Here is a 24,164-nt window from a genome sequence, read left to right as displayed (position 1 = left end):
GTTACTCACTGGTGACAAAAAAAAAATTCTATCAACTTATACTCCACTCACAGTGAAACATTTACTGGGTTTCTATTATGAGCCTGGTATCATGCTGGAGGTTGACAGTACGGATTTACATTTTAGACAATACCAAAAAATGCCTGAGAGAGATAAGAGTGGAGCTCAAGTATAACATTTCCTCACATTATCAGGCATAGGGATCTGTACCTGTTAGAAAACCTATGAATCCTGCCACAAGTGGAACGGCAAAGAACAGCATGTCCTACAGTAGGTCTGAAGGTATAATAGCATACTAAATTCCATTGTTATTTATAATAACAACTGTTTTTTGTTAGTTTTAGTTTCTAATTTCTGAAAGTAACTTACATACACTGTTAGTAATCTTCACAACCATTTGAGCTGGGTCAACGGAGTCAGGAAGGTCAGAATTATTGAATGAATGAATGAGTAAAAAGACCACTAGCTTTAACATATCTGGGACAGTTATAGTCTAACCAGGTTTCAATCCACAAGCATTTATTTACAATTTTGAAAACTTCCATGTAATTACAAATGGGACAAGAGTAGTAAGTTACTATTTGGATAAAAAAAGATACAAGTTAGCACAACATAGTTTACAAACTTACAATTAGGCACATTCAATTTGGTGCTAAGTCATAAAATATTCTTTTGCAATTTATGAAAAATATCCAATAGGCATGTAATGGCCAAAATGTACAAATGATACAAATATCTATAGACATGACAGTGTACAAATTGTGACATAAATCTATCAGAAACTAGAAAATCTATGTTGGTCCTGCTAAAAGATACAGGCTTTGGGTGGGAACACAAAAAAATCCAGACCTGGCCATAACAGGGTTTCCAGAAAGTATGAGAACTAGCAAAGAGTAGGCCTCTGGATGGGAGTGGGTCGAACATGAAATAAAACAATGCCTTAATGGGTATGTAGTAGGCTGGGATGGAAAATATAGGAGCAAGGGATATTTGGGGAATCAGGGAGCTAAGTATTTGACAATAACAAAATCTACCAGTATCTGATAGGGCCTCAGGTACCATGTAAGGGTTTGAGGGATTCCAGTATTTAATTAAATCACAATGTGACAATGGGAAGAATTAAGGACAGCCTCAGGGATAGATGAACTGGGGATGTTACACAAAGACATGTCTCAGTTAACCTGATGGGTTCAAAATGCAGGAAGTGGGTATACGGTACAAGACAATACCCTAACTGTAAGAATAAAGGTTTAGGTCAGGGTAGGGCCTGATGTTGCTAAGTGTTGAAATAGAGCTCTTTAGTTTCTTCCTCCTATATGTAAGATTCTTTAGAGGTTAAGATGATGCTCAACCTGCAAGCTAAAGTTAAATGGCTGGAACTAGGGAGAGAAAATAAGTTACATAGGCTCGGAACCAGGAAAAGCCTAACTAAGGGTTTGCCTAAATAGAATTGAATGTTGGGACTGAATATTTTAATATGTAAACATTTTACTGATACCAAAATATGTCTTACCACACTTCCCCCAATCTCACACCACCCACCCTAACCTGCAGTAGCTATGGGTCCCTTGATTTCCATGGAAATACAGAGAAAAGAGACACTGATCTGGCTTGCAGGTATTCAGTAAGTTGTTAGCCTCACATCACATATTAGTATCATGTAAGTAGGCCATCTGAAGTAGGAAGCTTAGGGGAAAAACCTTGAAAAACACTTAAAAGCTTAAGCCACATCTCTATACTACAACACCTTTCACAATTTCTTCTCAGATAAGCATCATCCCCATCAGTGAAAAAACTCATATCTCATAATAGGAAAAACAGGCCTAAAAATTAAATGTGTGTCTTTGGAGGTCCCATCTATGGGATATCTTCCTGGTACTAGAAAAGTCCCCAGAAAGATCAATCTTTGCACCCCTCCCTGAAAGCTTACCACCAAGGAAAATGACTAGATCCATAGATTTCCTCCCTCAAACCAGCTTACCTCACATATAAATCATTAGCAACTCAGCCCTTACTCACATCACCACAGTCACAAGAGTGGTTAGGGAGCAAAGCACCAACCACGGGAACTAAAACAGAGGCAACCCAGGCACAGCTGGGCTGATGGCAGATGTCTGCTCCTTACGCTTGGGTGCATAACGCGACTCACCGCAATGCCTTTTTCACAGACCCTTTTTCAAGTTTCTCCACAAAATCCAGCAGGTCAAGTTCGTTCATGATGCTTCAAGATAAACGATCGTCAAGAGAAAAACATGCAGTATGTCTTACAATGTTGGAGTCCTTAAAAATATGACAAGGAAATAACCATGCAGACAAAACCAGAGCATTTTAAAAAATCTGTGTTCTACAAACATACCAGTGAATGCCATTAATAAGGTACTATGACATAAAACAAAATGAGAAATATATGTAAGACTGTTCCCTTTAGTGTACAGAATTCATGGCAGTTGCCGCACTATTGAGCTACTTACATCTATGACTGTCTGTTCTGGTAATACTAAATGAGGCCAAAGTGTGTCAACTTGTTTCCCACAGAAACCAAAAAATCTACATGAATCTCTTTTCTCCTGTGCCCTTTCACCTTATCTGCTCCCAGTTCTCCATGAATGTCCGCTTCCTTCTCTAATTATTCTCCTCTTCATTTTGCTTGGCCTTGCACCCACACATGCAAGACAGAGAATCCTAGAGGTCCAAGATTCTAGAGTGGCTGTTTGCAAGGGGGTGGAGATTACAGTAACTGCCACACTGTATATACTTCTGTGCAAAGAAAAAGGGACAGTATTCAGAATGTCTCTCACATATAAAGGAGCTGGATGGCAGGATACCTGTGTGGCCCAAGGAACTAGAGGCAGCAAATTATGGGCAAAAGAATTGCAACCAAAGGCTGGAAGAGGAAAGCTTTGCAAACAGCTGTCTCTAGCTCTTTGGTATTTGCTTCCAGGGGGCAGAGTCTGTTTTGAGAAGCATCAAGCACTGAAAAGAAGACTCCTGCTGCTGGAAGTTGACAGAAAGTAGCATCCATGAGGGTAAGAATGCAAGATCAAGGCTTGTCCTAGAAACAATGCCCATAATGGAAAAAAAAAAAAAAGAAAGCAGAAGAGAAATGTAAGTCACAAGTCCAACCTGGCCCAGCCTAGCCCAGCCCAAGGAAGGTAGGAGTCAAGGAGACGAAACTGAAAGAGAAGAGCCTTGGACCACAACATTCTCCACAAGGTACACGCAACAAACTTCACCCTACGCTTTAACCAAGTTACAAGAAGAACTTCTTAATCCCTACTTTTTCTCCATAAAGGTTGCTATAAGTTCACTAATTAGACAGATATGTTTTCAGAACAACTGTAATAGTTCAACTAGATGGCTCTTTCCTTCCTAAGGATATTAATTAGTTATATATATATATAGCTCTAAGTATATGATACATAGAATATAATACTCTATAGACTATAAGTAACTGTTAGTTAATGATATTAATGAACGTCTGTAAGAAATGTTGCAATGATTTCCCTAATATAAGAGCCTGGGGGAGGTAAATCTGTCTTCTAGGATTTCCTCCCCAGAGCTCAGAAATTTAGGTGTTGTTTTAGCTCTGCTACACTCTCTCCACCCATCCCCGCCTTCCTGTTGGGGATCGGACCTCCCTATTGGCTATCTCGTACCTGTAAACTGCCAGCTTTGTGACATCATTCTCCTACCAAACCTACTACCACTTGGTAGAGTCTTGGGGTTTCCGTGGACTTGTCTGTAAATAAATTTGGATCATCACAAGTGAGCGGTGACCAGTGACAAGTGACCAGTAACCAGTGACCTTTGTACTGGACATATGCGCCATTCAGCTGCAGCCACTCAGACATCCTCTGGTGGTGTCTCTTCATCCCTCGTATCTGCAGTTGATGTTTCCTTTTCTTCTAGGACCATGTCAGGTAAGAAAAGAAACTTTTTAATTTTTTTCGTTAGATTTATTTTGCCCCTAAATTTACTAGTAGATTCAAAATAGCATGGAATAATGAGGGAAAGTATTGAACTAGAAGTCTGGAGACCTAATTTCAGTTTTGACTTTGGCATTTACTATCTGTGTGACTTTGGACAAATCATTGACTGTCTCACAAAGCCTGATATTTTCCTTATCAGTTACGTTAGAACACTACATTGCTTGATCACTCTGATCCCTTTCTTTTCTAATATTGAGCCTTAAAGGGTACCCTTGTAGAAAATGAAATCAGAGACTTCTCAAGAGTGTTTCAACAGAAACATAGAAAAGACAGGTGACATAGAAAACTAGCAATATATAGCAAGATGTTTCATCTCTAAAGGTCTCCCTCCACTAATATTTCGACTAGTTATAAAGAGAAAATAGGGAGAGAGGATGGAGAGTACTGGGCTATAGGGAGGCACAGAGTCAAACGTAAGGAAGTTTAGGATTGTTTTCATCAGCACAGGCCAACAGGAAAAAAGAGATAGGAAAAAAAATAAGAATGAAGAGGGAAAGCATAGAGGAGCTCTCAAGAAAAATGTAGTTTGCAATGGAATGTTGATGGGAACCAAAGATTTTAAATTAAAGCAGAAAGAGCATAGAGTGAAATCTGCTCAGAGCAGGGCAAAACAAAGTTTATTGTAGCAAATCCTTATTTTAACAGACTAAGAGGAAAGTAAGGACAGAACAGGGTATCACCAGGAAAAGCAGCTTACCAGAAAAGTCATACTCAGTATTTTTTCTTTTATTGCCTCTCTGAATACAGTTGGCACTTGACAGTTTTGAATATAAATATTTTAGAAATATGTCCTGGAAATGATGCTTCCTATAAACAGGAAACCAAAGTGGTTATCTAGGGGTCTGCTTTTCAATGTTTGATTCTTTCTAATTTTTAAACTATGTAGACATTTTACTAATTAAAAATTTTAAATGATATCTTCTAAATTGAATCAGAAGGACTATTTCCCTTGTGTGATATGTAGGTTCTAAGGCAAGGTTGCTTTTCATCTTTACAGTTCTTTCCTTCCTAACACAGAGAGCACATTGATCAACAGCCATCGTTCGTTTTTAGATCTTAGCTACTTACGAAGAAAAAGATAAAGTCAAGCCCCACATGCCTAATTCCACATGAGGGAATTCGCTGGCGGTCCAGTGGTTCGGACTCGGTGCTTTCACTGCCAGGGCCATGTGGCGCGGCAAGAAAAAAAAATTCCACATTTATCTAGAACAATATTGTGGAGTCCTTTTGATGTTTTTACATTTGAAAATCTTTTTTAATTGGATTCTAGTGATGATGGTTTTTTTAGGTTTTGGGATGTCATCTTCTTGGATGTTGAAGATGATTATAATCTAAGTTCTAGGATAAATAAAAAAACCATCTTGATACTTTTTAAGCTTCCTTTCTGCTTATTGTATATTTCTATTCTTTGAAATATATATTTCTACCAGGCTTAATACCTGTTATTGCTGGGTAAAAATATGAATGAGAACAATGATGAAATTCTTTTACACTTATTATTTTGCTGTCTGCTTTGTACCAGTTTTCATTGAAATACTTGTCTGCATATATTGTGGCCCCCTATACATTCACGTTGATTGAATTTTGTTGCTTGTTATGCATTTTTACTGATATATCTTCTGTGTCTGTATGTATTGGCTAAAAATCCATTCAAAATCACATTCTACCGTGTTTTTTGGTTAATAGTATTCACTAAAATAGAGTGGGCAAAATTCACTTTCATAATATTGCATGTATGGTACAGAATGTCATTTGTTAGTAAACTCATTATGCTTTGATACTTGCCACATACCCAAGTTTTCATTAATATCTATGTATTTCTTTTTCATTATGTAATATGTTTTTCATGATTTTTCTTTCTAGAACTTATTGTATCTTCCTCCATATAAATCATACGCTATATATCAGCTTATTCATGTATTAATTATTACTGCTATTATTATTGGTGGTGCTGTTATAACCACTTTATAGATGAGTAATCTGAAGTAAGCAGATAACTTTTTTGTTTCCAAAAGCACTTAAGAAATTCACTTTCAGGTAATCATTTTGAGGTAGGATGAGAAACCAGGCTTTAAGAGGGTAAAAATGACTCTTTAAATTTACCAGTTGGACTGAGCTATATGTGAACTCTAGGTAATAGCATGGGAACTCCACAAGCAAAGTGAGACACTGAAGATGACAATGATAATAGCTGTACTATTTTCTAACGGACAAAAAAAATGCCTATATTATAAGTTCTACTTCTCCCACTTTCTGGCAGTATCATGCTCAGAGTAGCGTCCTGGCAAGCAAGTCAGGATACTTAGGCTCTGAAACCTGGTAAGGATACTAACATAATGAGAGAAGTTGAACAAGTCAACCTGACCTCTCTGAGTCTCAGTTTCCTTCTTCATGAAATGAGACTGTGAAAATAGAAGTTCTCTAAGACCTCCTAGTTCTAAAATGCTCCCAGTCTACGAAACAGCATAGAAGTCCATACTAATTCAGGCTGAAAGGAAAGATAGGGCAGGAAGAAGGTTGCTTCCAGCCTAGAGAACAATGTCTGAGCCATACCACTTGGGTCTTCTGTGCCCAACATGGGAGCACAGGCAGCTAATACAGAAGAGTGTAAAACTGCTCAGTCCTTGCCACCATCATAACGGTCTGATTTTTGGTTTCTCAGTAAGTATTGACACTAGAGGTATCCGGATAGCAAGAAACTTAAGATAATGCTGTTCCTCAAACATAGTGAGAATTTATCAATCTCCCTGATGTTTTCATTACCCTCTTGTTCTTACAAAAAATTTCCAAAATCCATCTCTACTTGGAACTCTGAATTCTCTGCAGCACTCTCTTCCTGGGGTGAGCAATGCAACTTCCCTAACAGGAAGTGTCTGCAACTTCTCCAGAGTCTCTGCTCCTGCCGTCAGTTTGGCATCAACTATGGCTACCTCCTTCCAGACACTCATGGGTAGTGCCTACCTTCACCAACATTCTAGCACAACTATGTTATCTGGAGCTACTGACCAGAGCCAGACCTCCACTTCAGCTGCTTCCTATCCGGGTGTTCTTGACTGGGACATCACAGGAAGCACTGAAAAGAATTCTCCTTCACTCGGAGACTTTACTCTGGCAGTCACTGACCAGCACACAGCTGCTTCTTCCATGTTTACGGCAGCCCAGTATGATAAAACTGCAGACACCAATAACATGGTCCCTCTATATCCATCACTTTCTGCCAGGCTTGCTCAGGGAACACCATCTCAGATTCCAAACTAGGGACACAGCCTGTCACTTCCCTACCAGGAAGGAAGCCAGGTATATTACTATAACCAAGGCACATTGGGGTCTTTACTGAATGGAGAACTTGGCTCCTGCCTGCAATCCTATGGCTCTGTGTCATACACAGGAAGTAGGGCCTCTGTGCAACCAAAAGTGGTTATGGTACTAAAGGAGATTCAGCCCACAAATATCCAACCACCAGCTTCCACCTCTTGGAATCTACTACCCTGTGTCTGCTCAAGCCATCACAGAAACAAGTTTTCAAGGTGAGTACAAACAGCAAGAAAGTTGAACAATGAGGTCAGCATTCAAAAATGGGGTCAAATCTACAGCTGGGAAGTGGTGTACAGACAGGTAGAATTTAGGTCCTGAGCCTTTAATGACCACTACCTTTGCTCAGGGCTCTCTGGTTTTAGACTCATATAAGAACACCTAGGGCTTCCCTGGTGGTGCAGTGGTTAAGAATCCACCGGCCAATGCAGGGGACACGGGTTCGAGCCCTGGTCTGGGAAGATCCCACAGGCCGTGGAGATACTAAGCCCATGTGCCACAACTACTGAGCCTGCATTCTGGAGCCCGTGAGCCACATCTACTGAAGCCCACACGCCTAGAGCCCGTGCTCCGCAGCAAGAGAAGCCACCACAATGAGAAACCCACACACCGCAACCAAGAGTAGCCCCCGCTAGCCGCAACTAGAGAAAGCCCGTGCACAGCAATGAAGCCCCAGTGCAGCCAAACAAATACATACATAAAATAAATAAGTTCAAACAATAAACAAATTAAAATAAATTAAACAAACCAAAAAAAAAAAAAAGAACACGTAATGCATGGGGGAAGGTGGGAGGGACACTGTAAAAGTCATCTATGCTACACGTACAAGAACCCCGAGAGCATACTAATAGGTACCACATTTTTCACTGCTGCAGCCAATCATTCCCCCTGTACTACCACACTGTCTCACTCCCTTCCCTGTTCTACTGCTAGAGTCTCTTTGGAAGGTGTTTCAGAACTCTTGTTATGATAGTGACAGTTTAACTGTCCTCACTTCCTTAATTTATACCAGAATTTAAGACCTTGTGGTCCGAGATCCTGTCCAGAGCAAGCAGGCTAAGACTCTGTCTTTGTTTATATATTTCATCATGAAGGGTCTACTCCCTCTCCTAATTCATGGTGTGAAGTGTCCTTAGCCTCTCAGGAAAGTGGGGAGAATTGAAAGGACTCTATATGAGAATGCTAGACTTTGTAAAACATTTCATTTTTTAAAAATAAGACTCATTTTTAATTGATTTATAACAATCTTATGAAATACAAAGAAAGCCAAGAATCAGTGACATGAAATGATCACCAGTAAGAATTACAACAGTCACCCCTTATCTCATAGCATAGGGCACTGTCCATGATCCTTAAGAAGAGTTACTAGAAATGCCTTGCCCGTCTTGCCCCTAAACACCAACACAGCAATCATGTACCTTGAAAGGTACATGATTGCTGTGTTGGTGTTTAGGGGGAGCATCTCACTTACCAGGGACTGACTTCTACCTTGATTCCTTTGTAGGGATGGAGACTTCCCTGGTGATGAAACATTCCCTGGGATTGCAACCTCCAAGCCAGACATCTTGTGTGACACAAACTCAAGAACTCCCCAAGTCCTTCACGAGCAGAAATATTCAGATACTTGAGAGTAACCCACCACCTGAACTTGGGGACATTTCAGGGACAGCTCCAGTCCAGAGCGCCAGTAGTCTCCTGGCCCTGCCTCCAGCTCCAAGCCAGGGACAAATAGAGAGTGAGCACTTGGAGGATATTAAAACAAAGCTTTCAAAGCCTCTGGATGCCTACAGATCCCAAGAGAAAACCAAGTGCCTCCACTACTCCCTTTAGAAATCCCTGATATTCACCAGCTCCTGGCCTGCACTGATGCATCCCCTTAGCCAAGAGGAGCAGGTGCTTCTGAAAATGCTGATCTGGGAAAGAACAGCCTGAGTCTTGAGGACCCAGGGACAGCTGAAAATGGGATGGAATCTAGCAGTGGTTTTGCAGACATTACTACACTGGTGGAGGATATTCACCTTCCCCAGCTCTTTTTTTCTTTGAAAGATCTTGATCAATCCAAAGGTCCCAACGTGATCAAAGCCAAAGACACCAGAGCCATTAAGGTGAATCAGGTGCAGCAAAAGCCAAGTGTCATAAAGGTTCCCTCTGCTCAACCCAGGAAGAACAAACATAAAGCCTCTGAGCCTATCAGTGGTGCTCCCAAGGCCAAAATCCAGCCAAAGAATCCAGAGTGCCTGCTAGGGGGAGAAGTGCTTCTATGCCATGCTGCAGTCAGGGACAGCGCTCCTGTGACCACGGCCAAGCATTCCAAAGGCAAACCTCAGAAAGCTGCATCCAGAAAGATCAGCAAAACGAAGAGCCACGGGCAGGAAAGGACCACAAGGACCAGAGGAAGGAAGAAGGCTGATGAGAAAAAGCAGTCAGGGAACAAAGTCAAGGCAGGAGAGAAGCCAACAATTCCCCAGACGAAGCGAAAGGAACACCAAACTGAGCTTATCCAAGAGAGCTTTAAAAAGCCTCGAACCTCCCTAGGCATGTGCAGGCTGGCGTCTGTGAAGGTTTTTCATGCACTGGGGGAGAAGAATGATAAGAAAACTGGGCTCTCTTCCTGTCGGGTCTTGGGAAATTCAAGCAACCCTAAACACCCCCAGCTATCCAGCCATGGAGGTATACCCCACCTGAGGGTAAGAGTCCTGAGAAAACTCAAGTCGAAGCCCAGAAACCAGACAGCAGTGCTGAGAAAGAGTGTCCATCTCCATCCCAGTAGGAGCTGCCGCCTCCTGGGAAGGTCAAGTTGATACCTCTGCCGTTTTCTGCCTGGGACAAGCCTCAAGCTCGACCTGCTCCTCGGAGGCCACGGTCTCTGGCCTCACATCGGCCTGCTCTGGCTGACTGTGCCCAGCCTGCTTCTACTAACTCAGCTCAACCTCCTGCAGTGAGTTCATCCCAGCCAGCTCCTGCCTCTTTGCCAGGTCCTGCCAAACCATCTCAGCCAACTATGACTAACCAACCCAACTGGGTTGGACCGACCATACGCAGCCTAGTGTCCCTCAGTCTGCTGCTCCTAGGCCTGCACCCTATGGAACTTCATCTTGCACTTCTCTCCAGCGGGAGCCTGTTCCCCCTGCTGTGACTAAGCGCCAGTCCCCACCCAAGCTCCAAACCCCATTTCTACTCCAAGACTTCAGCGAGCAACCAATTCCATGGAGGGAACCCAATGTTCCTGAGCCAGTAATGTCAAAGCCCATCGAACACGAGCAGAGGCCAGAGCGGGAGGCCATGAAGAGACAGGCTCAACAACAACATGAGAATGCTGCCAAATACACCTCTTTGGGGAAAGTGCAATTTTTCATTGAGAGGGAAAAAGAAATGGAAATTGCTGACTACTACGGATATGTAAAGTCAGAGCTGCTAGGAATGTGGGTGCCACCTTGGGGACCAGCTGCTCTTCCATATACAGATAAGACAGGTATAAATTTCTCTATTTATTTTGATATATTTTAAAACAATAAAACTGAATAAATAAATGTAATAGAATTAATAGATGAGTAATAAAGCTTTTGAATCTTGAGATGCTGCTAACTGTGGCGTGTTTTAGCTTTTTGGTTTGTTTGTTTGTTTTTGATGGGGTTGGAATCAAAGTCTGCATGAGAAAGGAAGGACTGAAAGTTGGATGGGAGAATGAAGGAAAGGGGAAGAAAGGGGTAAAAACTGAGGAAAGAGGAAGGAACTTGGCCCAGGGCTAGGAAGGCCAAAAGAGATTTATGGATTTATGAAAGGAAGCAGGAGTGAGGATGAAATGGAAGAAGTAAAAAGCAGGGTCAGAGGTCAGGGTTGAAAGAACCAAATTTGAGTAGACTTGAAGATGACAGAAGGTGAGTCTAGGTTTACTAGGAGAAACAGAAAAAGTCTCTTGGGGAGGTTGGCCTTAAGTCTCACAACCACCAGATAGGTATTTAAGAAAACAGGAGGTTCAGGACACATCTCTGAAAGGTTTGAGTTGCCTTATCCAGGTGTGATTATAGTGGGGGGACAGGGAAATCTACCAGAGAGGTGGCTAGGGCTCAGAGTTATCCTAGGGGCAGCTGACGACAGGGGCAGAGCCAAGGAACTGCTGCATCACGAGGCCCACGAGTAGGCCCTGGTATGTTAATCACGATGTACTCAACATATAAGCTCCATGGCAGCCAATGCACTCTTCAGTTAATCCTGGCAACAAAAGGCAAGGCCAGTATTCTTGTGCCACTTCACTTAGAGAGGTGCAGCAGAGGGCTGAGGTCACATCGTGTGTGCAGGTACAAGGCCTCAATTTGAGGCCCAAATGCCTCCAAAGTCCTCAGTATTTGTAAGTGCCCGCAGGCGGCCAACCTGGCTTTCAGAGGACAGCATCCTGAGGTTACTGGTCGACGAGATCAAACTTCTGGACGGGCCTAAATATTAACTTGCGGGGCTTCTTCCGTTGACCAGGGCGTGTGCCGCCTTCTGTAAACATCACCATCTACTGAAACGCATGAGAAAATCCGACGGAAGCATCCACTCTCACGGGTGAGAGCGGTGGGGGCACGCACACTGGGCAGCTGCTCCAACAGCCACAGGACCCAGGCACCCAGTGGTTCACGGGCTCCCTGGGAGGCCTCGTGGGGCAGGTCGAGGGAGTGAGGATGGGAGAGAGCGGCAGGGGTGGGCGTCAAAAGGAATGCAGTGGGGAGAAGGGAGGGATGGAGACAGTGGATAGTGGATAGTGACCATGGGAAAACTGGCAATTTTCATTTTCAACATTAATTTTTTGAGATGTCATTCACATGCCATAACATTCACCTTCTGAAACTGCAAATTCAGCGTCATTTCATACATTCACAAGCCTATGCAACCATCACCGTCATCTAACCCATCACGTTTTCATCACCCCACAAAGAAGCCCCTGTAACCATCAGCAGGCCCTCTTCATCCCCTCCTCCTTCAGTCCCTGCAACCATTAATTACCTTTCTGTTGCTATGGTTTTGCCTTTTCTGGACATTTCATGACATAATACAAATGGGACCACTGTGTGTGGCTTCTTTCACTTAGCATAATATATTCAAGTTCGTCCATGTCGTAGCATGTGTCAGTACTTCATTCCTTTTTATGACTGTAATATTTCACAAATACACCACATTTAAAAAATCCATTCATCCATTGATGGGCATTTGGGTTTTTTACACTAATAATCTCCATTTATTGACAGTTTATTCTGTGCCAGGCAGCACCAGGCTAAGTTACTGACCTTATTTCACAGATAAAGAGGCTTGGAGAGTGTGAAGAGTTTGCCCAAGATTAAGAGCTAGCAACTGGGGGAACTGGGGTTTGAACTCAGGCGAACTTCAGAGGTAATAGAGTCACATGACAGAACATTAGAAAAGGTCCACAAGGGTATTCAACGAAAAGTCACCCTTTTCCCCACGTGCCCCAGCCACACATTTCCCTCCTCAGAGACATCTGCTTTTGCCGTGCTGTGGATCCTTCCAGAGAACTATTTATACCTCAACGTGTATGTATCACAATTTATTGACTAATCTGTCCCACTGATTTGAAATGTCACTTTTATGGTATAATAGATTCTTATACATATTTATGTTACTCTTTTCAGAGCTGTCCTGTCTCTTTTTTGCCTATCTTTTATGTTTGCCATTTCTCTAAAATTCTTTTTATCTTCTTTTTGATTAAAAAAAATTTTTCCTTTTCTTGTTTGTTTCTCTTAAGACATTATCCATTATGTTCATTCACTCGTATTATTTAATTTATTTATTTATTTATTTATTTATTTTTGGCGGTGTTGGATATTAGTTGCAGCATGTGGGCTCTTCCTTGTGGCTCGGGGGCTCTCTAGTTGTGGCGCATGGGCTCCAGAGCACGCGGGCTCAGTGGTTGCGGCATGCGGGCTTAGTTGCCCTGCAGCATGTGGGATCTCAGTTCCCCAACTAGGGATTGAACCTGCATCCCCTGCATTGGAAGGTGGATTCTTAACCACTGGACAACCAGGAACTCCCCACTCTTGTATTATTTTAAATTTAGTCTTCATTTCTGAAATTTTTTTCTTTTATTTTGAATTCTGTCCTGAGTTCTATCATCTTACCTAATTCTGATTTATGCTGTTCTTTCACGGTTTTTTTTATTATGGTAAAATATACATAAAAGAAAATTTATTATTTCAACCATTTTCAAGTATACAATTCAGTGACATTAAATACATTCACAATGCTGTGCGACCATCACCACTATCCAAATTCAAAATAATTATGTCTAAAGATTGAGCAGGACCTCAGAAAGATGGAGGCAGCAGCATAGTTTCTGAATCTCTCCAAACCCTTTCATGGAAGAAGATCAACTAAAACCAAACACCCATAGGTGGCATTTATCAGCATTTACCTTTTCCAGAACTTTTTCACCATCCCAAACAGAGACTCTAGAGCCATTAGACAGTAACTTCCCATTCCCTCCTCGATCCATGTTCTTTCATCTTTTCCATTGTTTTTCCTAACATCTTTTAGCCCACTTTGAAATAATAGGTTACAGGTTTTGTTTTTATTTTTGTTTTTTTTTTTTGCGGTACGTGGGCCTCTCACTGCTGTGGCCTCTCCTGTTGTGGAGCACAGGCTCTGGATGCACAGGCTCCGGATGCGCAGGCTCAGCGGCCATGGCTCACGGGCCCAGCCGCTCCGCAGCATGTGGGATCTTCCCGGACCAGGGCATGAACCCATGTCCCCTGCATCAGCAGGCGGACTCTCAACCACTGTCCCACCAGGGAAGCCCTAGGTTACAGTTTTGATCTGTTTTGTGGACCTGTCTTTTCCAACTTGATTTTATTGTCTGAAGAGATGCTATTCTGCTCCTTATTCTCTTTTTTCTTACACTACCTCTGTACGGGATTTGATCCCAATCCTTTTTTTTTATTGATTTTTGGATGAAAAAAGTTTTAAAGCACTTTGAAAAGGAGGTGCGAGGCCATGTGGAAACGTGTTCCTCATGGCTGTTTCATCAATGCTTCACTTATACTGTTTTGAAATAACTCTTTTCCAGGAGGCATAAACCAGTGGGCTTTATCATTGGACAGAGTGCAGAGAAAGGACCCCACGAAAGCTGATCACCTTAGCAAAAATGATTTAGTTATGATTTCACCCAGGATTGGTCACAACCAGCCTGGGAAACTCAATGAACTAGAGACAAGGTATAATGTCATCTTTCCTTCTCTCTACCTCAGCTCTCAAGGATTGGTCACCTACATGTTATTCATAATTATTAGTTGGTTTCTGTTCATAATTACCATCAGAAGACACAGCACTTATGGGCCTAATTACACTGCCCAGCTACGCACCATTCTTCTTCATTTTGGCTTCCTGTCCACCAGCAGGAACCTGATTTATTTTTGTTCTCCCTTCACCACAGCCCAGTAATTTTTGTGAATGACTCTCAGTCTCACCAGAATCTGTATCTCTCACTCTGCCCCAACATCCCACCCCATCATTCGCTCCCTGAAGTGTACTCTAGAAATTTAGGTAAACTGGATATTTTAACACGGTTCACCATCTCTTATGAAACCAGAAGAAGAGCAGCTCTCTTATGGAACGACGGAGAACTTGTAAGGATAAAACACCAATCTGCAGGAGAAAGGGAAGAAAAGAATGATGGAAATAGTTTCCTGAAAACTATTTTTACATTATGTTTTGTTTGTTCCTGGTAAATAAATTGAAATCTTCTAAACATTAAAAAAAATCTAAACCACTAAATTCAATAATACAGGAATATAACTTTTTTAAAAAAATTTCTTTGGCTGCGCAGCATGTGGGATCTCAGCTCCCCAACTAGGGATTCAACCCATGTCTTCTGCATTGGAAGCACCAAATCTTAACCTCTGGACCATCAGGGAAGTCCCAGGAATATAACTTAAAGGAGAAGTTATAAACCCCTTGGTTATATGAACTGGAGATTTTTAGTAAGAAGTCATGTATTTTAAATGACTTGGAGCTTTAAAGAAAGGAAGGAAGGAAGGAAGAAAAAAGAAAAAGGGAGTTCCTTAGTGGGCAGTGGATAAGACTCCAAGCTCCCAATGCAGGGGGTCCCGGGTTCGATCCCTGGTCAGGGGCCTAGATCTCACATGAATGCTGCAACTAAGAGTTCACGTGCCACAACTCAGGAGCTGCAACTAAGGAGCCTGCCTGCTGCAACTAAGACCCAGCACAACCAAATAAATAAATTAACTAAAAATATATATATTAAAAAAATAAAAAGGAGGTGTGATTGAGAATTGCTTTTCTAACTTCACAGAATTTCTGTTTGTCTGTTTTTTTAATGTAGTATTCAAAAACACAGTGGCTTACTTTCGGAGGTTTCCTGGCTCTGCTGCCCTCCCTGACTTTTACCAAGACATTTCCCTTTGTGCCTGTTTTTCCTCCCAAAAGTTTCTCTTCTGTGTGGGTCACATCCTGGAAAGGAGCTCTGGCTGCTCAGTTTGATGATGTAGAAGGGCTAGACTGCTCCATCCCTTTAGACTATTCTGGGCCCCTTGTCCTTACTCACGTTAGAGTTTGGTAAAATCTCTCCCAGTCAGCTGCTGTTCTCATATTGGCCCACAGTGCTTTCCAATGAATACCTGCTGGCATTTTGAAGGACTCCTGTCTTCATGTCCATCAGATGCTTGCTCCTGTCTGACACTTCCTTTGGTGCAGATGCTGGGACCAGGCAGGTCTCTGTGGGTGGTGGTCTGACACACCCTCTTGTTTTGGGGTTTCTAGTTTCTCGATAAGTGTTACCCATGGGCACTTGGTTTTGGTTGATCTAGTTCCATGAGAAGGTTTGGTGAGATTCAAATGATGTGCAACTGCCTCCATCTTTCTGAAATTCTGCTCCATCATTTGCCATAATTACTTGAAATGTGGGTTCCTATAATTTTCAGTTTCCCGAAGCAGAGCCCCATTTACACTACCCTCGTTAGGACTCTGGGTCAGAAGAGGCTTTCTGAGTCTCCTCTGTCTGATGTCTCATGTGTGTATTTGCTCAGTCCATGTTTTGAATAGGAAGTTAAAACACAACAATCTAAAGGGCTCATGGGTTGGGGGACATTTGGCCACCATGAGAGGTGGAGTAAGCCTGTGGGCAGGGGGAGAGTCTGAAGGCAGGTCCTGGTCAGGAATGTGTATCTTTTCCTTCCCTCTTTTCCTTCTCTTTGATTGACTTTCCTAAGCATGTACAAAATGGAATCTCCAATCTGCCCTCCTCCCCAGCAAAAGATCTGGTCCATGCCCAGTTTTCTTCATCTCAGTTCATGGTAATATCATTTTTTCGGTTGCTCAGGCCAGAGACCTTCGAAATCACTTGACTCCTCTTCTTCCCTGCCAACGATGCATCAGCAAACTCTGACTGCCTTACCTTTGAATTGTATCTAGAACTTGTGCACTTCTAACCACTTTCCTCCATTTCCACATTAGTCCAAGTCCCCATCATTTCCTGCCCAGATTATTAGGATAGCCTCCCAACTCAGAAGCTTCCCAAACTTTCTAGATTTACAGAGCCTTTGGTGTCTCACCTCTAGGCTAAAAGCAATACTTAACAGTCCCATTTATTAACTAGTTGGGTGCCAATAATTAATAAGCATTTATGTTTGCAGTAGGCTGGATAACGACCACACAAAGAGATCAGATCCTAATTCCTCAAACCTATAAATATTACTACCTTATTTAGAAGAAGGATCTTTGCATATGTGATCAAATTAAGGATCTTGAGATGGGGAGGTTATCCTGGATTATCAGGGTGAGCCCTAAATGTAATCATATGCATCTTACAAAATGGAGGCAGAAAGAGATTTGATAGAGACAGAAGAGGGAAAGGCAAAGTGACCATGGAAGCAAAGACTGGAGTGTTGCAGCCACCAGCCAAGCAATGCCAGCAACCACCAGAGGCTGGCAAAAGCAAGGAACGAAAACTCCCTCAAGAGACTCTGAAGGGAGTGTAAATCCTACTGACACCTTAATTTTGTCCCAGTGGTATTGATTTCAGACTTCTGGCCTCCAGAACTGTGAAAAAATAAATTTCTGCTTCTTTTTATTCTATATATTTTAATGAATTTAGTCACAGAAATTACTCAGTTGCTGACAATTGCTACAAATGCACCTAAAGCCCCTTTATTTATAGCAATTTAACTAGGACAAAACATAAGCAGAAATACATCAGGAAAGTATCATTTCACATTGTTTGACTGAATACACAGCACTTTGAAAATTGAAGAGTATGGCTCTGTTCAATGTCACCTTAAACGTGTGTGAACAAATACCTTATAGTATATCTGTAATTTATTATTTTCACTTATGTTCCACACTTGTACCTTATTAGATTTCTGTCACCCTCAAAGAATGCAACAGAATATTAGGAAGAGGCAGTTCCAAACTCATAATAAATTTTTTAAAAGAAATTGAAATGGTCCCTTGCTTAATTTATACTATGAAATACAAGTGAATTTTCAAAGGCAGTGGAAAACTTAATGCAGGAAAAATATGAAGAATACTCCAAGTTTTGACTTTGAAAATGTTTAGGTAATGTAAAATATAAAATGATTCACAAACAATACCTTAACTTTATTGTACCATACATCATGTAGTGCATGCTGTATTTATCAAAGCATATTTAATTTTGAACTGAAGCTTAGCATTTCATTATTTTTCTGTACTGTACAGTGAATAATACTGATAAACTTCTGCTTTTTAAAGCCACCAGTTGTGGTGACTTGTTAGAGCAGCCACAGGAAAAATGCCCCATTTGCACAATGATACAATGCTCCAACAACTAGGTAGACGTTTGAAAAATAATACATGTGAATTAAAAGGAAAATATTTTTATTTCACTCTGAAATAACCACAATTACTTGCTAATGGAATGTGGGGGACTGTTGGGCACTGTACAACATCTCAAACCTTAGAATTAAATTGGGTGCTGCCAGACTCATTTCCTGCTCCACACTGATCTTCAATTAGTACTTGACTTTTGTTACAACTACTGCCCAAAATCCCAGGTTCACAATCATATGATAGCATTGAAAGGAATATAGCACAACCTAATGCTGAAACTGTGAACTACCTACCAGCTAGAAGCTCACGTGGTATCTAACAGATGTCAAATATTGCTGTGAATCCTTCAAAAATTTTAAATATCCTGCTATAGGCTGGTGAATTTATGTGGTGTCCTGGGGGGCGCCCCAGTGTACCTTGTGAACCACAGTCCTGACTGGCTTTCCTATTCCCACCCTTGCCTGCCTAAAATTTGTCAACACAGCCACTGTAATTATCCTTTCAAAACATTAGTCAGATCTTGTCCTTCTTCTGCTTGAACCCTTCCACGGCTTCTCATTTTTCTCAGTGTCAAAGCCAAGGTCCCTGCAATGGCCTATGTGGCCCTACCTATATCGGGGGTCAACAAATAAACAGCCAGACAGTAAAAATGTTAGTCTCTGTGAGCCAGATTGTTTTTGTCTCAACTATTCAACTCTGCATTGGTAGCATGAAAGCAGCCATAGAAAATATGTAAATGAATGGGCATGGCTGTGTTCCAATAAAACTTCATTTGCAAAGACAAGTAGTTTGCTGAGCCCTGATGTACATGATCTATTGCTATGTTCCCTGTCACTCATTCCACTCCCATCATGCTCAGCCCTTGCTGGTCCTTAAGTACATCAGAGAGCTCCTGGCTCAGGGCCTTTGTACTTGCTGTTCCCTGCCTGCTGTTACCTCCAAGTCTTTACTCAAATCTTTCCAATGAGGGTTTATCTGACTACACTATCTGAAATTACAACTGTCCCCCTGCACTTCTCCTTTCCTTCAATCTGATTCCCTTTACAGAGCCCACTTCTCCCATGGTATTTAGAATCTTCTAATATACTATGTAATTACTTATTTATCACATAATTGCTTGTAATCCATCATTCCCTCACCCATCGCTAGAATATAAGATCCTTGAGGGCAGGGTTGTGTTTCTTTTTGTCTGCTTTGTTGGCTAATATATGCCCAGTGCCTTGAACAGTGTTTGGCACAAAGTAGGTACTCAATAAATAGTTGTTGATTGAATAAATGAATGAATAAATGAATGTTTTTCAAGGAGTATAAATACAGCAGTATGCAATTCTTTATCTTGCAATCAAAGTTATAGTGGTTGGTCATATGGCAATATTTTTGTAAATAAATATGTAAACCAAATATAAAATGATAAAATCCCTCAACCCAAACTGTACAACTCAGATAGTCCTAAAGTTTCTTTTCTCATTTAACTCTTGTTGAAATTTTCAACCTTGAGAATGGCACTCTTACCTAAAACAAAAGGCTCTCAGCTATCAGGAATAAATCGTATAACTCACAGCTAACTAGCAGGTAACAAAGGAAGAAAATACGTCTAAAATAAAATTGACTGCTTATGCACAAATTTAAGCATTAATTGTAATAATACACACACATTTAAAACCTTTACAAGCATACATTAAAAACTCATTTTCCTGGGACTTCCCTGGTGGTCCACTGGTTAAGAATCTGCCTTCCAAATGAAAACAAAAAAGAATCTGCCTTCCAATGCAGGGGACACAGGTTTGATCCCTGGTCGGGGAACTAAGATCCCACATGCTGCGGGGCAACTAAACCCGTGCCTCAGCTACTGAGCTCACATGCTCTGGAGCCGATGCATCACAATTAGAGAAGCCTGCGCACCACAACGAAGACCAGGGCAGCCAATAAATAAATAAATAAATAAACATTGTGCTTGCATGATATATCTTTAAAAAACAAAACAAAACCTCATTTTCCCAACTAGATATTTTTCTTGGTGACAGGAGACACTATTCTTCAAAACAAACTACAGGTGGAGCCCCAAACCTCAGATTCACCTCAATGTTACTAGTTTTACTGTAGCCTTCTCAAGGAACAACTTCTTCATGAGGTAATTCCAACTCCAACTGAAAAGGAACATAATTTCCATGCATTCATAATATACACATGTGTCATACATATATTTTTGTCCCCATTGCTTTTCACAGTGACCCTTAGAGATTAAACACTCATTTTCAATACAATTTTATTGGCATTGTGACATTAAAAAGTTAGTGTTATGTCCTTTGCTAGGCAAAAAACAGTTGTCTAATATCTCAGGCCAACAATTTTGTGTAGAAAGTAACATAAACAAACTGAAATTTTCAGAAGGAGCTTTCTTTTCCCTGATTTAGAAACCCTGGTAAGTTTAGCCAGGTTTTCAGATCAGCAGTCCCTCTTTGAATGTTGGATTTATGTGGGTGTGATAGAGGGGCTATCTGGCAGGAAAATCCTACTCAAAATCAAAATAGTAGTTCTTTCATAAGATTCAAAATTTTAAGTTAATAAGACAATGAGGCAGAAGATCTTTTTTATTATAGCAACTATTTTTAGAGTTTAAAGAAATTGTGGGTATTCTTCTGGACAGCAGTAGGACAAAGCAATTCAATTACTGGGTAATACAATCAGACTCCAAAGCAAACGGGTTTCTATTTCAGTTTTAAAGCATTTAGTACTTGTTAAGCACACCCATTTATGAAATAGTATGTGTAGATAAATAGAAAAGTACTTGCCAATTTTGCAGAGGTCAAAAGCAAGCAAATTCATTGATATTATATAGTGGTCAAGAACAAATGTATATTGATATAATATTTCTAGACAATCTTAAATATTAAACTTTGTTCTTTAGTCTACTAATATTTTTTAAAATTTATAAAGCTGAATACTATACATTGGAGCAGGGACAAATTCAAAGGTAATATTTAACAAAATTCAGACTAGAAATTGAAACAGCTTTAAATATTAAAAGATTTAATGAATATTATGATGACCAAGAACTAATATTGCTAAACTAAAACAAATGTGCACCTGCTTCTTATGTGATGGTAACCCCATGAACAGAATCAGTTAATCCATGAAAACATACAGAGAAATTTCTAGTAACAAGCTGATGAAGTCTTTTCTTAATGAAGATTTGAAAGGCTTTCAGTTTGAAAAGGTAATAGTTGTAGAAGATATGCTTTTCAAATTTACGGGTAAAATTTTGTTGTAACATATGCTAAAAAAAAATTAATGATTTAACCAGTATTCAAAAAAGAACGTGAGGGGCTAAAGTGTTGTGCTAAAGTCTACAAAATGAAATTTACTTTTAGATCCTACTAGTGGAAACCACTAGAATGCTTGCTCCCCAAATACTCTTCCTCTGGAAACCTTGCCACTAACAAGGATGGACCCTAACAGCCAATGAGTCTAATGTGACCTACCTCTCTGGCCACAAAGATTTAAAACAGAACTGGACATTGAGTTTCTGAATGTGGCAATGAACAAAATTAAGGTGAAATCAAGAGCTGAGACTTGAGTAATTTCTAAAAAAATAAGGGAATGGAAATTTAGAGAAAGTAAATTTCCACATAGAGAAGACCCGAGGATATGTATTTAGCAATAAAAATAAAAGTAAAAACACAGCTCATCTCCTGGTTTTCCAATGACTTAGTAGTATATATAGGGCATTGATAGACTGGTGGGATAGTGTTCAACACCCAATCAATTCTGATAAACCTCATACAGTTTTCTCCAGAGAACTGGGACAAGGTAGCTTTTTAGGACTGACATAATCATTTAACATAGCTCACAAATGTGAAGGACATGAAGGCATGGGGTAAACATGAAAGTTGCCAGTCTAATTCCAATAAATGTATGATTTATGTAATAGATTTTATCTGATTCCATACTTTCTAAGCTTTTCTAAGGGATGTTGTATTACAACTTGTGTAGCCTTTCACATGGTGGAATGCATCGGTGGTTAGTGCAGACATTTTAGGTTAGCGCAGACGTTTACTGTGTCCGCGCTAACCTAAAAATAAAAGCTGGCTTGGTCGTTGGGTCCTTTAACTATTTGTTTCCCCTTTCTTCCCCGTTGGTTTTGTTTTACCAATGTGGCCGCCGACCCGCTCTCTCCTCATTGGTGGGTTTTTCCGCAGGTGGCAGCTCTAGCCCCGCCCACCAGTCGCCGCCCCTTGCCCTAAGTTCTTGAGAATTAACCGATAGACCAGAGGGAGGGGGCGGGGTGGGCGCCGGATGTGACGTTTCCGGAAGCGCCGAGTGTCGACCGCGGGGACAGGTGGGGAAGGGTACCGGGAGTATGGTGGGGCCGGGCTGCTGAGCGTGGTCGGACTCTGGCGGGGAGCGGCCACCGTGAGTGTGGGGCCTGCAGCCTTCTCCTCCCCGCGACCCCTGCCCGGCCTGCCGCGCGCGAGGCCCCTGACGGCTCTGGTTCCCAGCCGGGCCCAGCGCGTCCCCTCCTACCGCACGCGAAAGACCCGAAAACCTTTGCTGATTTTTGCCGGGTGTTGACAACTTGGGCTTGAGTGCCTTCGAGAAGGGGGCGTCACGCAGTTGTCAGGAGGTCCCTCTCCACTGTATATGCCCCCTTCGCTCGTTCCTGCTACTTCCTTTCGCCTCCTCATCTTTCCCCCTCGGTTCTTTACGCCACCTTCCCCCCTTATTTACGGATACTGCATCTCCTCCCTGGAGTGTTGCTCAGCTTGTAGCTCTGGGCACCACTTCCTGGCCTCGGGAGGGGGTTCCATTCTCTACCAAAAGATCCTCTACCAAGAGGGACTGAAGAGCAACAAGCTTGCTCTGCTTCAGTTAGCTTTGATGGGCTTGGCCCTGAGTTTAGTAATTAGACAACTTGGGGAGGTTTTAGATTTGCTAGTAGCTTTCTGAGCCCCTAAGAAAGCTCCCACAGGAGATGGAATACCTCTACATCCCTGGTAGTCCCCACAACTTTTGTACTATTAGGGTGTTTGAGAAGAAGGTCGGTGGAGGAAGTGTGACCTAGAGATAGAATTGGCCCGGAGAAGACCATCTCTGAGGGAGGGGTTGGAATGGAAAACAAAAGCAGTGGATAGACAAATGAAACTGAAATGTCAGGATTTCTGGGCAGATAAGAATCCCGACTGAAGCAAAAGATCTCTGTTGGGAATGAGTAAGGTTTAAGATTAAAATGAGGCCAGTTGACACAGAGCCTTGAATTCCAAAATCTGCTGTAGCTTGTATATTCTGCAGCATGCTGGTTAGGAAGTGCTGTAATTCAGTATGTATCCAATTACCAGAATCTTTTTGGAAATGATCGTAGAGTGGTATCTGATTGGAAGTTGGAGTCTGATTCTAACAGCAACAATATCAAGAAAGATTATAGAATGACTGCAATCTGAGACCCAAGGAGGGAAAACTTCCAGGGTTTTTCGTTGGTTTGTTTTTTGCATTTCAAGTTACCTTTGTGTCCTTTTGTTATTCAGAGAGTACTTAGTCTTTGAAGATAGATTTGAATAAATTGTTTTCTAGGTCTAAATTCCTTGCCCTGAAATGGTGAATGATGTTGTAGGTTGACTGGAATAGTGGTTTCATGAGCAGAGTTGGGATTATGAACATTCATTCCCACACCATTTCCTCTAACTAACCGTGTGCTCAAGTCAGTTACCCTCAGGTTAAATGATCAGCTTGAAGTCAGTTATCATCATGAAAGTTCATTGAGTATACTCTGCCAGGTACTGGGGTGGATGGAAGTGGGTAGCTGGGAGGAGAGATAATGGAAAAAATATAAGATACTGTCCCTCTTTTTATGATGCCAAGGGCAGGGCTACCTAATGACGTGGAATGATTAGCATTAAGAGAGAATTGAAACGCTAGTGGCTCATTATAGTTATACTCTTTGTACCACCTAATTACGGTGCAGGGATTATGGGTTTTTGAGTCTGCCAATCCTTTCGTCCTTGTGATATGGGCTTCCTTGAGGGTCTCAGGCTTCTTGTGGGAAAGAGA

The 24,164-nt window shown here is 41.5% G+C and overlaps 1 protein-coding gene and 1 pseudogene across 3 annotated transcripts in view; both read left to right on the top strand.

The window, feature by feature from the left end:
- Window positions 1–3,820: 3,820 nt before the first annotated feature.
- LOC132531931 (uncharacterized protein C2orf78-like) lies at window positions 3,821–22,691 on the top strand (annotated as a pseudogene).
- The window catches only part of STAMBP (STAM binding protein), a 34,404-nt gene continuing 32,644 nt past the window's right edge, over window positions 22,405–24,164 (top strand). For 2 of the 3 annotated variants that reach the window (XM_060169238.1, XM_060169236.1), the window contains exon 1: window positions 22,440–22,532. The gene's annotated coding sequence lies outside the window, so the exon portion shown is untranslated. Of the gene's footprint in view, window positions 22,533–24,164 lie in introns of all 3 variants that reach the window. The other variant, XM_060169237.1, reaches the window with a different exon arrangement.

Source organism: Lagenorhynchus albirostris, chromosome 13, assembly GCF_949774975.1.
Source record: "Lagenorhynchus albirostris chromosome 13, mLagAlb1.1, whole genome shotgun sequence".
Lineage (NCBI taxonomy): Eukaryota > Metazoa > Chordata > Mammalia > Artiodactyla > Delphinidae > Lagenorhynchus > Lagenorhynchus albirostris.
Note: the sequence above shows the minus strand (reverse complement) of the source record. Positions and strands in the feature narration are given on the sequence as shown.